Source organism: Cryptomeria japonica, chromosome 11, assembly GCF_030272615.1.
Source record: "Cryptomeria japonica chromosome 11, Sugi_1.0, whole genome shotgun sequence".
Classification (NCBI taxonomy): Eukaryota; Viridiplantae; Streptophyta; class Pinopsida; order Cupressales; family Cupressaceae; genus Cryptomeria; species Cryptomeria japonica.
In genome coordinates, this window is record NC_081415.1 from 421,991,054 (window position 1) to 422,003,605 (window position 12,552).

General features: G+C 31.7%; 1 long non-coding RNA gene across 7 annotated transcripts; it reads left to right on the forward strand.

Moving 5' to 3' along the window:
• Window positions 1-2,887: 2,887 nt before the first annotated feature.
• Window positions 2,888-8,958, forward strand: LOC131073635 (uncharacterized). 7 transcript variants are annotated; one of them, XR_009112931.2, is made up of 4 exons: window positions 2,897-3,187; window positions 3,310-3,567; window positions 3,671-3,764; window positions 8,646-8,958. It is a non-coding gene; the product is annotated as an uncharacterized LOC131073635 (long non-coding RNA). The 7 variants fall into 7 exon arrangements; XR_009359464.1 differs by lacking the exon at window positions 8,646-8,958 and adding an exon at window positions 4,041-4,236 and having other exon boundaries at window positions 2,888-3,567; XR_009359463.1 differs by lacking the exon at window positions 8,646-8,958 and adding an exon at window positions 7,097-8,625 and having other exon boundaries at window positions 2,889-3,567.
• Window positions 8,959-12,552: the final 3,594 nt, after the last annotated feature.

A 12,552-nucleotide genomic window follows, 5' to 3' on the forward strand; every position in this document is an offset into this window, starting at 1 on the left:
TGGCCTTACCTCCCCAGTTGAGCCGAATCCATGATGTCTTCCATGCGTCACTTCTTAAAAAGTATGTGCCTAATGAGAAACATATTTTGAATTGGGATGCCTTATAGGTCAAGGAAATAGGGGGAATAACGATAGAACCATTTAGAATCTTGGAGAGGCGCCAGTACCAATTGCACAATAGAGAGGTTGATTAGTGCAAAGTACAATGGAATCAGTATGACGAGAAGAATGCTACATGGGAGGACACTAATGAGATGCAACAATTGTTTCATTTTTTGTTTATGACTTATCATGAACTACAAAGTCTTATTTGGTTATGTTAAATAAGTGCATTGAGACGATGCACAATTTAAGGGGGGGAGGATGTCATAACCCTCTTTCTCTATCTTGATAAAAACTTGCTACTATTGCTATTATATTTCATATCATTTTATGATTATTGTTAGAAGTGTTTTATTTATTAAGGTTGAAATTATTTTTAATAAAAGGAATTAAATGGTGGACACACACACACACTTGAAAATCATAAATTTTATTGGCAACTTAATTATTTATTCAAAATTTTAATTGAGCACATGTCGTAGGAGAAAATGAGAAGCTTCTAGAAGTAGGTTTCAAATTCCACTTTCTTGCATGTAACCCCCACTTTGTCAATAATTAATTTTTCATGGATCAGTTTTTGGAAAAGAATCTCTAAAATGCATTAATTCTCTTGATAGTGGAAAATGATGCATCTTTCTATATAATGTATGCTAACTTTTGAAAAAGGAGGCCATTGCATTTTTGATGAAAAGTAATTTCTTGATTTCTTGAAAAAAAAAAACATGATAGACGTAGGATATTGTTTTTTTTTTCAAGTTTTTGAGGAGATCTTACCAAGTTAGAAGGAAGGATTGAAGAAGGATTCTTGGGGAGATTTGGAGGTGATTCAACATCAAGCGATTACGATCATTCCAAGTTCCCCTCTTCTCTATTTCTTTTTTTGAAGAAGAAAAAAATAAATTTTATGTACTTAAAAGAAAAAGGGAAAAAATTCTACTTGCATGCATGGATTTGTATAGGTTTTAATAATAAAAATTTATATACAAATAAGAGGATAATTTTTTTTTAATGGAATATATATATATATATATATATTAATATGAGAAATATCTTTAAATCACTTCTATTTTCTTCACTTTGGATTCTATTCTTTTCAAGAAATTTTAATTTTTTAAAAAAATAATAATAAAAGAATGAGATATATTAGGAATATATATATTTCCTTATTAAAAAAGATTTAGATTAGAATAATTTAAATGTTTTTTTAGAGATCCATGTATTTTTTTCATTTTTCTTTCTGTGTAAATAAATTAAACTCTTTATGAATTTACATTTTCAACTCTTTATTTATTTAATCCTTTGAGGATATTATTTCTGGAAATAATTCATCTCTGTGATTTTTCTTCCAATACATATTCTTCGGTGTAAATTTATTTCTCCATTTCTTCTTGTGATTAATTATCTCTCAAATATTTAATCCTATGTGAATAATTATCTTGTGAAAATCTATATTTATTTTCGTTGATATCTCTCTTAATTTAATACATCTTTGTAAATGTTTTATCCCTCAAAATGAATTATTTTGTATGATTAATTACTTCTTAGGAATAAAATTTACTTCACTGTGAATATTTATTTTACCCTGTGTATTTTACCTCTCGAATTAATTTATTTCCCATGTTTATTTGGTTATGTTAAATAAGTGCATCGAGATGATGCACAATTTAAGGGGGGAAGGCTATCATAACCCTCTTTCTCTATCATTTTGTGATTATTGTTAGAAGTGTTTTATTTATTAAGGTTGAAACTATTTTTAATAAAATGAAATAAATTGTGGACACACACACTTGAAAATCATAAATTTTATTAGCAAATTAATTATTTATTCAAAAATCCAATTGAGCACATGTCGTAGGAGAAAATGAGAAGCTTTTTAGAAGTAGATTTCAAATTCCACTTTCTTGCATTTAACCCCCACTTTGTCAATAATTAATTTTGCGTGGATCAATTTTTGGAAAAGAATCTCAAAAATGCATTAATTCTCTTGATAGTGGAAAATGATGAAAAAGGAGGTTGTGCCATTTTTAATGAAAAGTAGGAAGAATCTCTAAAATGAGAAGCTTCTAGAAGTAGGAAGATTTTTGTAGACAATTGTATTGTAGGAGATTGTTTTTTTTCAAGTTTTGAGGAGATCTTACCAAGTTAGAAGGAAGGATTGAAGAGGGATGCTTGGGGAGATTTGGAGGTGATTTAACATCAAGCGATTATGAAATCTAGGTTCCCTTCTTGTCTATTGCTTGCTTTGAAGAAAATAAATAAATTTTATGTACTTAAAAGAAAAAGGGAAAAAATTCTACTTGCATGCGTTTTTCTATAGTAGATTTGTATAGGTTTTGATAGTAAAAATTTATATACAAATAAGGGAATACAAATTTGTTTATAGAATATATATATGAAAATGAGAAATACCTTTAAATAGTTTCTATTTTCTTCACTTTGGATTCTATTCTTTTCAAGAAATTTTAGTTTCTAAAAATAATAATAATAAAAGAATGAGATATATTAGGAATATATATTTCCTTATTCAAAAAAGATTTAGATTAGAATAATATAACTGTTTTTTTAGAGATCCATGTTTTTTTTTTCTTTCTCTATGTAAATAAATTAAACTCTGTGAATTTACATTTTCAACTCTCTGTTTATTTAATCCTTTGAGTATATTATTTTGGAAACAATTCATCTCTCTGTGATTGTTCTTCGAATACATATTCATCTGTGAATTTTACTGTGAATATTATCTCTAAGAATAATTTATTTCCGTCTGTGTATTTTACCTCTGGGATTAATTTATTTTCCATGTTTTTATTAATCGCTCAGGTTAGTCTAATTCCTTGTGTTTAATTAATCACCGGAATAATACATTCCCTTGTATCTATTTGACTCTGAGAATATATCATCCTCTGTACATTTAACTGGTAAAATTAAACACAAGATTAATTATATATATATATATATATATATATTTATTGAGCCGATAGGCTCTTAGTATGGGCTTTTTAGGCCGAAAAATTGTCAGTATGCCGTGAAATTGTCATCGCGGCGGCCGGAAAGAGGGTTTACCAGTCCCGGGAAAAGGCTATGCACGGTTTGTTTTTTCAATTTTTTTCGCGGGTTTCGTTGGATCGGTTGGCAAGGCCGTCGGTTTTAGTTAATTGATGAATTATGTCTCGCACACGATGGGAGTAATTGTGTTGTTTGTCGTGCTAGGATCTCTTTACTCTTACCTACTCGCAAAAACAGCTCTTCTGATGGCTCCATTTTCGGTGCAGTTTTTATGTACGTTTCATTCTCTGCTCTAAAGAAATTTCTGTGTGGAGGAGGCTCTTCACCTGTTTTACTCTTTACAAACATTTGTTCCCTCGCAGCAATGAATTATTTTGCAACAGAGGCATTTGTTTTACCCTTTCTTCCTACATAATATCCAAGATTGGAGGCTCAGGAATGGATATGCGAAGAAAAGAAAGAGTATGTGTGGTTCGATTTTATGGTTGTATTCTATTGTGGGTAGTCTTATTTTACCATTTTATGAGGTGGGGTTTAATTGGGTATTCTAATTTTTCATGTACAGACTCTGTCAGGACCCTGTGAGTAGCCCAAAAGAACTACCCAAATGGAATTTCTAAGGATCCAACACTGGTCAAGCAACAGGGCATGCCAATGAAGTAATTCTCTACTAAAACCCAATATTATAGTCCTTGTTCTTAGTGTTAATGTCCATTCATTCTAATATAGCTTAATCGCATTGCTGTCAGTACTGCTTATGTTTAAGCCAAAATTTTGAAGCATGTTATCATATTGAACCAAAATTGCCCAGATTTTGCTGTATTCGGAATTTTTTTGCTAGCTCCCAATTTAAAATCATGTTTTCTCATAGTTTGTTCGGCTTGAATTCCCAATTTATAATTGATGGTGTGTTCTAATTTATGGCATTCCCCAAGCTATCTATCATGACCCATTTCGGAGAGGGAAGCACATCCTGGTAAACAATTTACATGAGGCAAATTCAAGGGATTTATTGAATCTTTTTTTATCTTTTTTATGCCTTCTGAAACACTTTTCTCACATTTAAGAGATTGCTTGTAGCAATCTTATAAGTTGATATTACCTTTGAAATGGATGTGACCTATTTTTGCTCTTCAGGTATGGGCTTGAACAAGAATATACTCTGCTACAGAAGAATATATTTTGGTCATTTACATTATTTTCAAAATTTCCCACTTCTTAGAAGTGCCAAATTTGCGGTACTCTTGATTATGATGTCAAGTGAGGCAACACAACTGTATGATTTTATACTTTTGTCTTGCAATTTTTAGAGGAATTTTTACAGGCTTTTGCGGAAGGTCACCAAACATAAGCTCTCCGATTTCAGGGGTTCCTACATTAAAGACATTTTAGCAGCGAGTTTGCATTTCTGTGATAATTTTAGGGATATCTAAAGAGCAGTAACATTTGGGCATGAATTTTGGTAGGAAAATAATACCTGGTTTATCACTATATTGGTTTATGGGGACTAGGTTAAACTAGATAAGAAAGCCAGGAGTACTATTTGTTTGCCTTTTAGATTTTGTTTTCATCATTCATGAATGTAACAAAAGAACAAAGGTTGTTTATTTGATTTGTATGAGGGTGGAATGAGTTTATCCTTATCTTGTACCTAGTTTCTTCTCAGTTTAATTTGCATCTCTCTTGCAGTAAATATCAAGTGGAATAATTTTGGGTCTTCGATGTGCTATTCACTTGCAAAGTGTTCCTTTTATACAAAATTCTTTTGCAGACAACAAAAAAGTGTTATTTTCTTGTGTTGTAACTTGCGGTGGGAGTTAGACATTGTGGTTTGGTAGGAGGTGTCTTATACCTTATTGAAGCCATATTAGCAATGAAAGGAGGGCTTGTCAAGTAACGAAAGAATCCCACAATGTTCAAACTATTCCACCAACTTTCTAGTAGTGGCATCCTCATTTGATTGCTTCTATAACCAATGCAAAGTCCTCCTCAATGCCAGCATGAGGCCAGTTATGATCACAAGCTATTTGTGAACTAGTAAGAAGTGCTATTGCCACCACTATATGGTTAGGATGTTGTCTTAGATCTGGAGAAGTTAAGTAAAAATTTGCCTTGATCGTCTTTAAACTACTGTTCCACTCAGTTGGATCCAGGTCACCCTTATGTTGCACCGTTGAAATTGAAATTGGTTCTTTTTTATGCTTGAGGGAACTATTTGACCATAGAGGCTTTTACAATTTAATAATCTGAACCCTTATTGGGGATGTCTATGCAAGCATCTATCCATCTATGAAGAATCACAATCATAGTTGGGAAGGATTCTGGATTCTTTGCAAGTCATGGCCTCAATAGTTGACAACTTGAAGCAACAGTCTGAGTCTCATTTTTTTAGAACACATGGAAGAATCATGTTGGATGATCCTTCCATTTCTATACTACTGTATATTCAAGGGTTGTTTTTCCTAGACCTACAATGGGAGAATCAAGATATAATATATACCTCCTGCCGAGCCAAGCCTTGATGCCATCGAGTACACCCAACTTAGGTTGACTTGAAGGCAACAATCTCAGTTTCTAAATCGCCAATGGGAGATTCAAGATTAATATCCCACAAGCTGAGCCAAACCTTGATTTCGTTGAAGTGAGAAAGGAGCTCCTTCCAAATAGTGTATGCATATTGATGCAATGAAGACTAGAGGGTCCAATGAAGGATTTCCAATAGTCCAACCAATTGCACAAACACACAAGACACTCTATAGAGCAGCTAAATAACAATATGTTATTTGTTTATGCATAGTCATAACAGCATTAGCTGCATTACAATCTATTGCAATAGCCTTCCAACATGCTAGGTCTCAGCAGTTTGATTACAAATAGACAAATTATACAGTTTGAAAGATATTATGATACAATGCTATACTAATCTTTCCTCTACATTCATCATTGACTCCCAATTACCTTCAAGAATGTTTATATCTAGTAGATTGTCATCTAATAGCCCAGTATTGCAATGTTAAATTTTGAAGTCCCTTAGAATTACTTTCTGTTCTATACTGATATCAATATTTGAATGATTCCAATTTGGAAATTTATAAGTTACAGAACCCTTTTTCTTTTAAATTTGTTTTTTATGAATTGTTTTTTATTGTCTTAGCACGTAGAGATAGCTCATTATGTTTTATTTTGGTTATGATTTTTGGGAGTAAAAGATGTAAAAAATTGTGATTACTTGTTAAAATCAATCATGTATACCAAAAGTTGCATCTATAGTCAACATCATTTAGCAAAGTGGTTGTATATAAATTTTTTTCGAAATGGATCTTATTAATGAATAATAAATTTATAGATTGATGAATGGCTGGAATATGCACCCATATTTTCCTCTCAAGCTAACTTTGAAAAAGCATCTACTTATGTGGATAACTATCTCTCACTGCGGACATTCCTAGTTGGATATAATTTATTTGTACCTGATATACCAGTTTGGTTTGGTCTTGCAGGTACTGTTGTTTATTAATTGTCAAAGCGCTTTTATTTATGTAATCCTCTTTTCCTGCAGTTTGTACCAATTAAACCATATTTGCAAAATACAGGATGTTATTTAGTTATCTTCAAAAAAAGTTGCATGTCTGTCTATCTTAAAAGCTTGTTTGTTTAGTCTCTTGATCCTTTGTCAGGGGACACACTGCATGGAAAGTATGAGCATACATTTATTTTGGGTTTATTATTTCTTCTTTTCTTGCAAGAGGGCATGAGCCTCAATTCGTATGGCATGATAATAGCAGTTTGCCAAAATCTCGCTGGAGTAGCATATGTGGGAATTAATTATTTTATTGGGATTTCAGGAGAACAAAGTATAGTAATAATGTGGTTTATAAATGACAAAAAGAGATGAAATTTCATGGAATGTAATGTGCTTTAAAATATATAAGCTAAAAATAAGATTCTCTATCATTATTTAAGTTAATCTTGACCTGTCCGGATTCACTAGGGCTAACCTAGGATGGCATGGTCTTGCGAAACCAGACAAAGACAAGACATTATGAGATTCATTAGTAAAGCCAAACTGATTCATTTTCTATGGCTAGTTTAGGAATTGATGAATGTTATGTACAGACGTTCTGAGTCACAATACAATGATTCAGATATTTCATAATGTTTTCAGAGGTGATGATGGAATTTACCCATTTTTCACTTGGTGTATGACTCAAAATAGAAGGTTACAATTAGCTTATGTCTAATTCTCATTAGAATTAGCTTTCATACGATTTGAAACATACAAAAAATTACTATTTCATTTGTTGTCCATTTATAAGATCTCATCAGTGGTTAGCTATAGCCTGAGTTTAATTATTCTTAGAAGTCTTAAGACTTTTACATCTGGTTTTGAACAATACCAACTCAACGGTTGTATGCTAGCTAATTGTTAGTTTCTGCAACATGATTGATAACTTAGATCCGAGCTGTGGGGGTTTTGAAGGGTTTTTGTTACTGGTAAGTATTAAGCTTGTGAAGTCGTCTAATATTTGTTGTGATTAATTTTTTATTGGGTAATTTTCTTTCTCGGTTAAGTTTGTATTGAAAAGGAAATTTTTATTCTTTGTATCTAAATTGTTGAATTCTAATCAAAATGTAGTTAGTTGCAAATTTGGATCTGTGGTGGTCGATTGGAGATTATTAATTTTAATGGGTTTATTTTCTATATAAATTTTATATCCAAATCAAAATGCTTTAGTTACAGATTTGCTTTTTTGATTGTAGAATGCAATTTATAATGATTATCTTTTAGTGGGTGGCTAATCTTTTTTAATGGAGACTTTGCGCTTAAATGGAAGTTCATATCTGTCTGTAAATTGGGACTAGATTTGGAATTATTTTGATTATTGTATATATTTAAATTGAAGTGCCTTTAGTTGCAGACTTGGGTCACCGGTTACAGAATGCACTTATATATCTATCTTCGTGATAGGAATTTTTTTAATGTTTAAATCAAAGTGTACCGAATGACAGCTTTGGATTTATGGTTGTAGATAGCAATTTTTTATAATAGTTCTCAACGACTACTTTTGTTTATGTAACTCTATCGAAATCCAACTGTTTAGAATGTGGATTTGGTTTTGTAGTTGTAGTTTGCAATTTATTTTTTTATAATGGGTATTTTTTTGAAGAGAAATTTTGAACTCGGATCAAAGTACATATAAGTACTGAGTAGGATTTCTGCTTGTAGATTGCAATTTATTTGAATTATTCTAATTGTAAGTTCTTTTTTCTGTGTAAAATCTGTATTCAAATCAAATTGCACTTAGTTGCAGACATAGATTTCTGGCTGTAGATTGCAGTTTATTATTATTTTGTTTTAAATGTTAGACTTTTTTTCCTACGTAAACTTTGTATTCAAATAAAATTACATTTAGTTGCAGGCTTGGTTTTTTGATTGTGGATTGCAATTTATTATATTTTAAAAAAATGGATTGCTTACTTTCTATATAAAGTTTGTATTAAAAATCAAAGTATATCTAATTGATTTTTATTTGTTGAAGTCTAATCTAATTGTGCAGTTGTAATCATGTTGCTGAGGAGTCGCCAGCATCTGACCAGTCTTCTCTGGGCAGTTTAGGTGTTGCAATATATCATTTTTCTCCTGGTTAGAATTAGTTTCTCTGTCTCGTACATGTAGTCAGAAGAGATCACCTTTAAGAAGCCTTTTAAATACGTTTGTCTTGTCTCTTGGATCTATCAAATTGTGTGCCTTTCTTAATAAGAGAATGTGTTTGGATTCTCGTGGGTATACAATATGTTAATGTTATTATGATAACCTTATCTTTACTTTTTTAAACTTCCTCATACAATGTCCATTTCCAACTGTCCCATTCTGCTTTTCTATATTACTTTATTTCAAACAGTAGATTAATAATCTCCATTTAAACATTATTCTTCTTTTATTGTACTTTAGTGAGAAGTAAAAATGATCAAATGTAATGGTGCAATTTAAAAACTACCTTTTTGTTTTCACAAATTTCGCCTATCGGCTTCGTGTTGCGGGCGCATAGCTTGCAACTGCTAGTTTATTTATCGTTGCGCAGTGGTCCGTAGGATACGTGGGATCCCCACTCCTTCTCCCTTAACTTCCAACCGCCATTAATTGCCTTTAAAAAAAAAAAAAATATGATAGTAAATTAATTTGGTAGTTTAAAAAAATTATTAGTAAATTTTTTTTATTATTATAAATTGGTTATAATTAAATTAAGATTTCATTAAACTTTTTATTAGGCAAATTTATGTTTAGGTTAATATTAATGATAGTTGATACTTCTAATTTGAAATATAGTTTAGTAAACTTGTTTATAATTAATCTTTCAATTGATAAATTTATGTTTGTAAATTAATTTATAACTATATGTAATTTGGAATCATTTATTTGGATTAAGACTTATTGGGTTATTTAGACATTTTTTTTTATTCATTAAAATATATCAATTTATAATATTATAATTGTCAATTCAAGTTAATTATTGATCAAATTGTCTAATTCCTTGGATCCCTTAACCAATTGTTTAATCAAGTAAATAAATATCTAATTCAAAATTGTCCTCATTTAAGGAATTGAACATTTGTTAATCCTTCGTGTGAGTTACATTTTTATCATCATGCAAGTTTTTTTTGTTTTTTTTAAGAAGATAGATATAATGGTCCTCACTATTTGAATATTAATCTTCTAGAGTAGAAGGGTTGGTATCTTCAAGCGATTCCTCATAGAATTAGTCTATTTTCAAGTCTTTGCAAATAATGATCTCAATTTAAAGTTGCATTGGGATAATGTTTATTTAAGTTTTCAATAGTATAATAGTTTCATTTCAAAGTTATTTAAGCATAGTGTTGCTTACGCTTCATAATTACTTAGTTAGATAACTAAACAAAAGGTGATGGAAACAAAAACCTAGCAGCATTCGGTATCTATGTTGCCTCTGGGTCACGCTTACGAGTAATACCATCGTGTTGAAATACTACACTTAACGCCTAATAAAGATGCAACATGGACGTTTGTGGCATCGTCGGGCTATAAATCTTTGGGGAGTAATAAGGGTCATATGGAAGTTAAAATCCAAGGGGCGGGTAATCCCCCTTGGATTGATAATCTAAAAAGATAACTTTTAAATTAATTTTACATCCGCACAGTTAACCTTAGGAAACCCCCATTAGGGATTGGTTGTGTATGATGTTTGGAATTTTATTTTGGTGTTTTTCGATGATTGATAATGAGTCTGTGACGTTTATGATAGGAAATAGGATCTAGTCGTTTTAGGCCACAAGCAATAGGCCACCTTGAGCCTTTTCTTAGAGCTACCATCGTGTGTAGCAACCACAGAGAAACTGTTTGTGACATTGACCCTAGAAAGGGTTGCATACCAGCCAAAACAGTTTACATTAAACCCTAGTTAGAAAAAAAAACTACATACTTTACGCCTTGATCCCGTGTCAAAACGGGTATGTAGGCAGTCTAGGGACGGAGTTGTCCCTAGTACTCAGGCATCCGAGGATGGGGTCTAGGATTTTGGTCAAGGCAAGTAGATGGTTGCGAAGGGTATATAATTACTAATTGGAAAATTTTAAAAACAAAAAAAATATTCAATGCGTACTTGGAAGGAATCCCGTATGGATTCGCTTCACTTCTCGAGGCTTTAGGCCAAATTTCGAGGCAAAATTCAAGCTTGTATTATGTTATTTTATTTACTCCAAAGGATGGTGACCTCGATGCACTCCTAGTAGAGGAGAGTAGTTCTTAGAGAGTGACTCAGGACCTGGATGGTCTCGATGATTCTAAGTCTTTGGCCAGAGCACTTCCTATCCTGAATTGGATAGATGCCTACCCCGTTTGAGTAGATGCCTATCTCGAATTGGATAGATGCCTACCTCATTTTAGTAGATGCTTATCCTGAATTGGATAGATGAAACATCTTGTCCCGAATGGACAAATGCTTGACCTATATGGTTAGATGCTCATCTCGGATGGATGAATGCCTATTCTATTTGGATAGAAGCCCAGAGTATGCGATTGAATCAAACACAATTAAGAATAAATATAAAAAATAATTAGTCAATTTTTTTTGAGTTTAGTAGAGTTGGTTATTACAACATTTCCTTTATTTGTAAATAGATTTGTGTATACATAAAGTCAACATTAGATTCTTACTATAGACTCCATCTTTTATATTAACAAACAACCCTATTTTAACTCATTATCTTATAGCTAAGATACTCTTAAAATTGTATATAAATTGTTCACAACCTCAAACAAGATCCCTAAATAATAGAAAAATGTCTCATGTCAATCCTGAAACTCCTATTTCTTCATCTTTCAAATGACTGGGAATGAAAGAAATTTATTATTATTTAATGAGTTCCAAGTGAATTACTATTGTGAGCTCCATTGCCACTTTTTTAACTTTGTCATAGGCTAAATTGTGAAAGTTGATGCCTAACAAGCTAATCGTGATAATTATGGTGAGAGGTTGAGACTTAGCATACGGAAACCATTTGCAATTGCATAATAGAATGATTCTTCATTAGTTGATAACAAAATTATTGAAAATTTGACTTATGTAGCATTAAAATGGCCTCTAGAATGGATAAATTACCAATTATCTTGGATTGGGTAATATGAATATTTTATCTAGATCCATCTTGTTCTCATTTTCATTGGCTAATTTTTCCTCTCAAGCGAGGGTAAGAATTATATCCATTTTATTGGAAAATTTTCCTTTTAATATGGGTGAACTCACAAAGCTGGTTCCCACTTTTGCCAACGAAGGAAATTGACAAAAGTGGAAAATTTTGTTTACGGGGGGTTCGAGCGAAGTGGGGGTGTTCAAACGGAATACCCTTTGGGGTTCGAGCGAAGACCCCACTTCGCTCAAACCCCATCTTTCGAGTAAAGCACCTTTAATGCTCGTTTATGTCATTTTTCAATTATAGCGCGGGGGTTCGATCGAACCCCCCTTCATTCAAACCCCTTTTTTAACACTTCTCTAAAGATTTCTACATTTTTTTTGCAGATTTTTGGCCTTGAAACCTCTGGTTGAAGGCTCAAATGGAATGATCTTGACAACCCAAAATGTAGTATTATAGTCCTCGAAGAAAGCTTTCCAATGAATATAATTTTACTACATATTGAGTTTATTATGAACTTGTTTTTTTAATTTTACCAAATATATGTTTTTCACCGAACATGAACTTCTTTGTTCAACGCATTGGGAAAAATAGGAAACTGATTCAAAAAAATTCTGAAAAATATCTAAACCTTGGGTATTGATGTCTTCTTTCTAACAAAAAAAATAAAATTGAATTTCGATATATATAGAATAAGTTATGTGTTCAAACGTAAACCTATGTCTAAATTATGACTAGTCGGACTTCAAAACTTAATAAAATGAAAAGTATTAAACATAT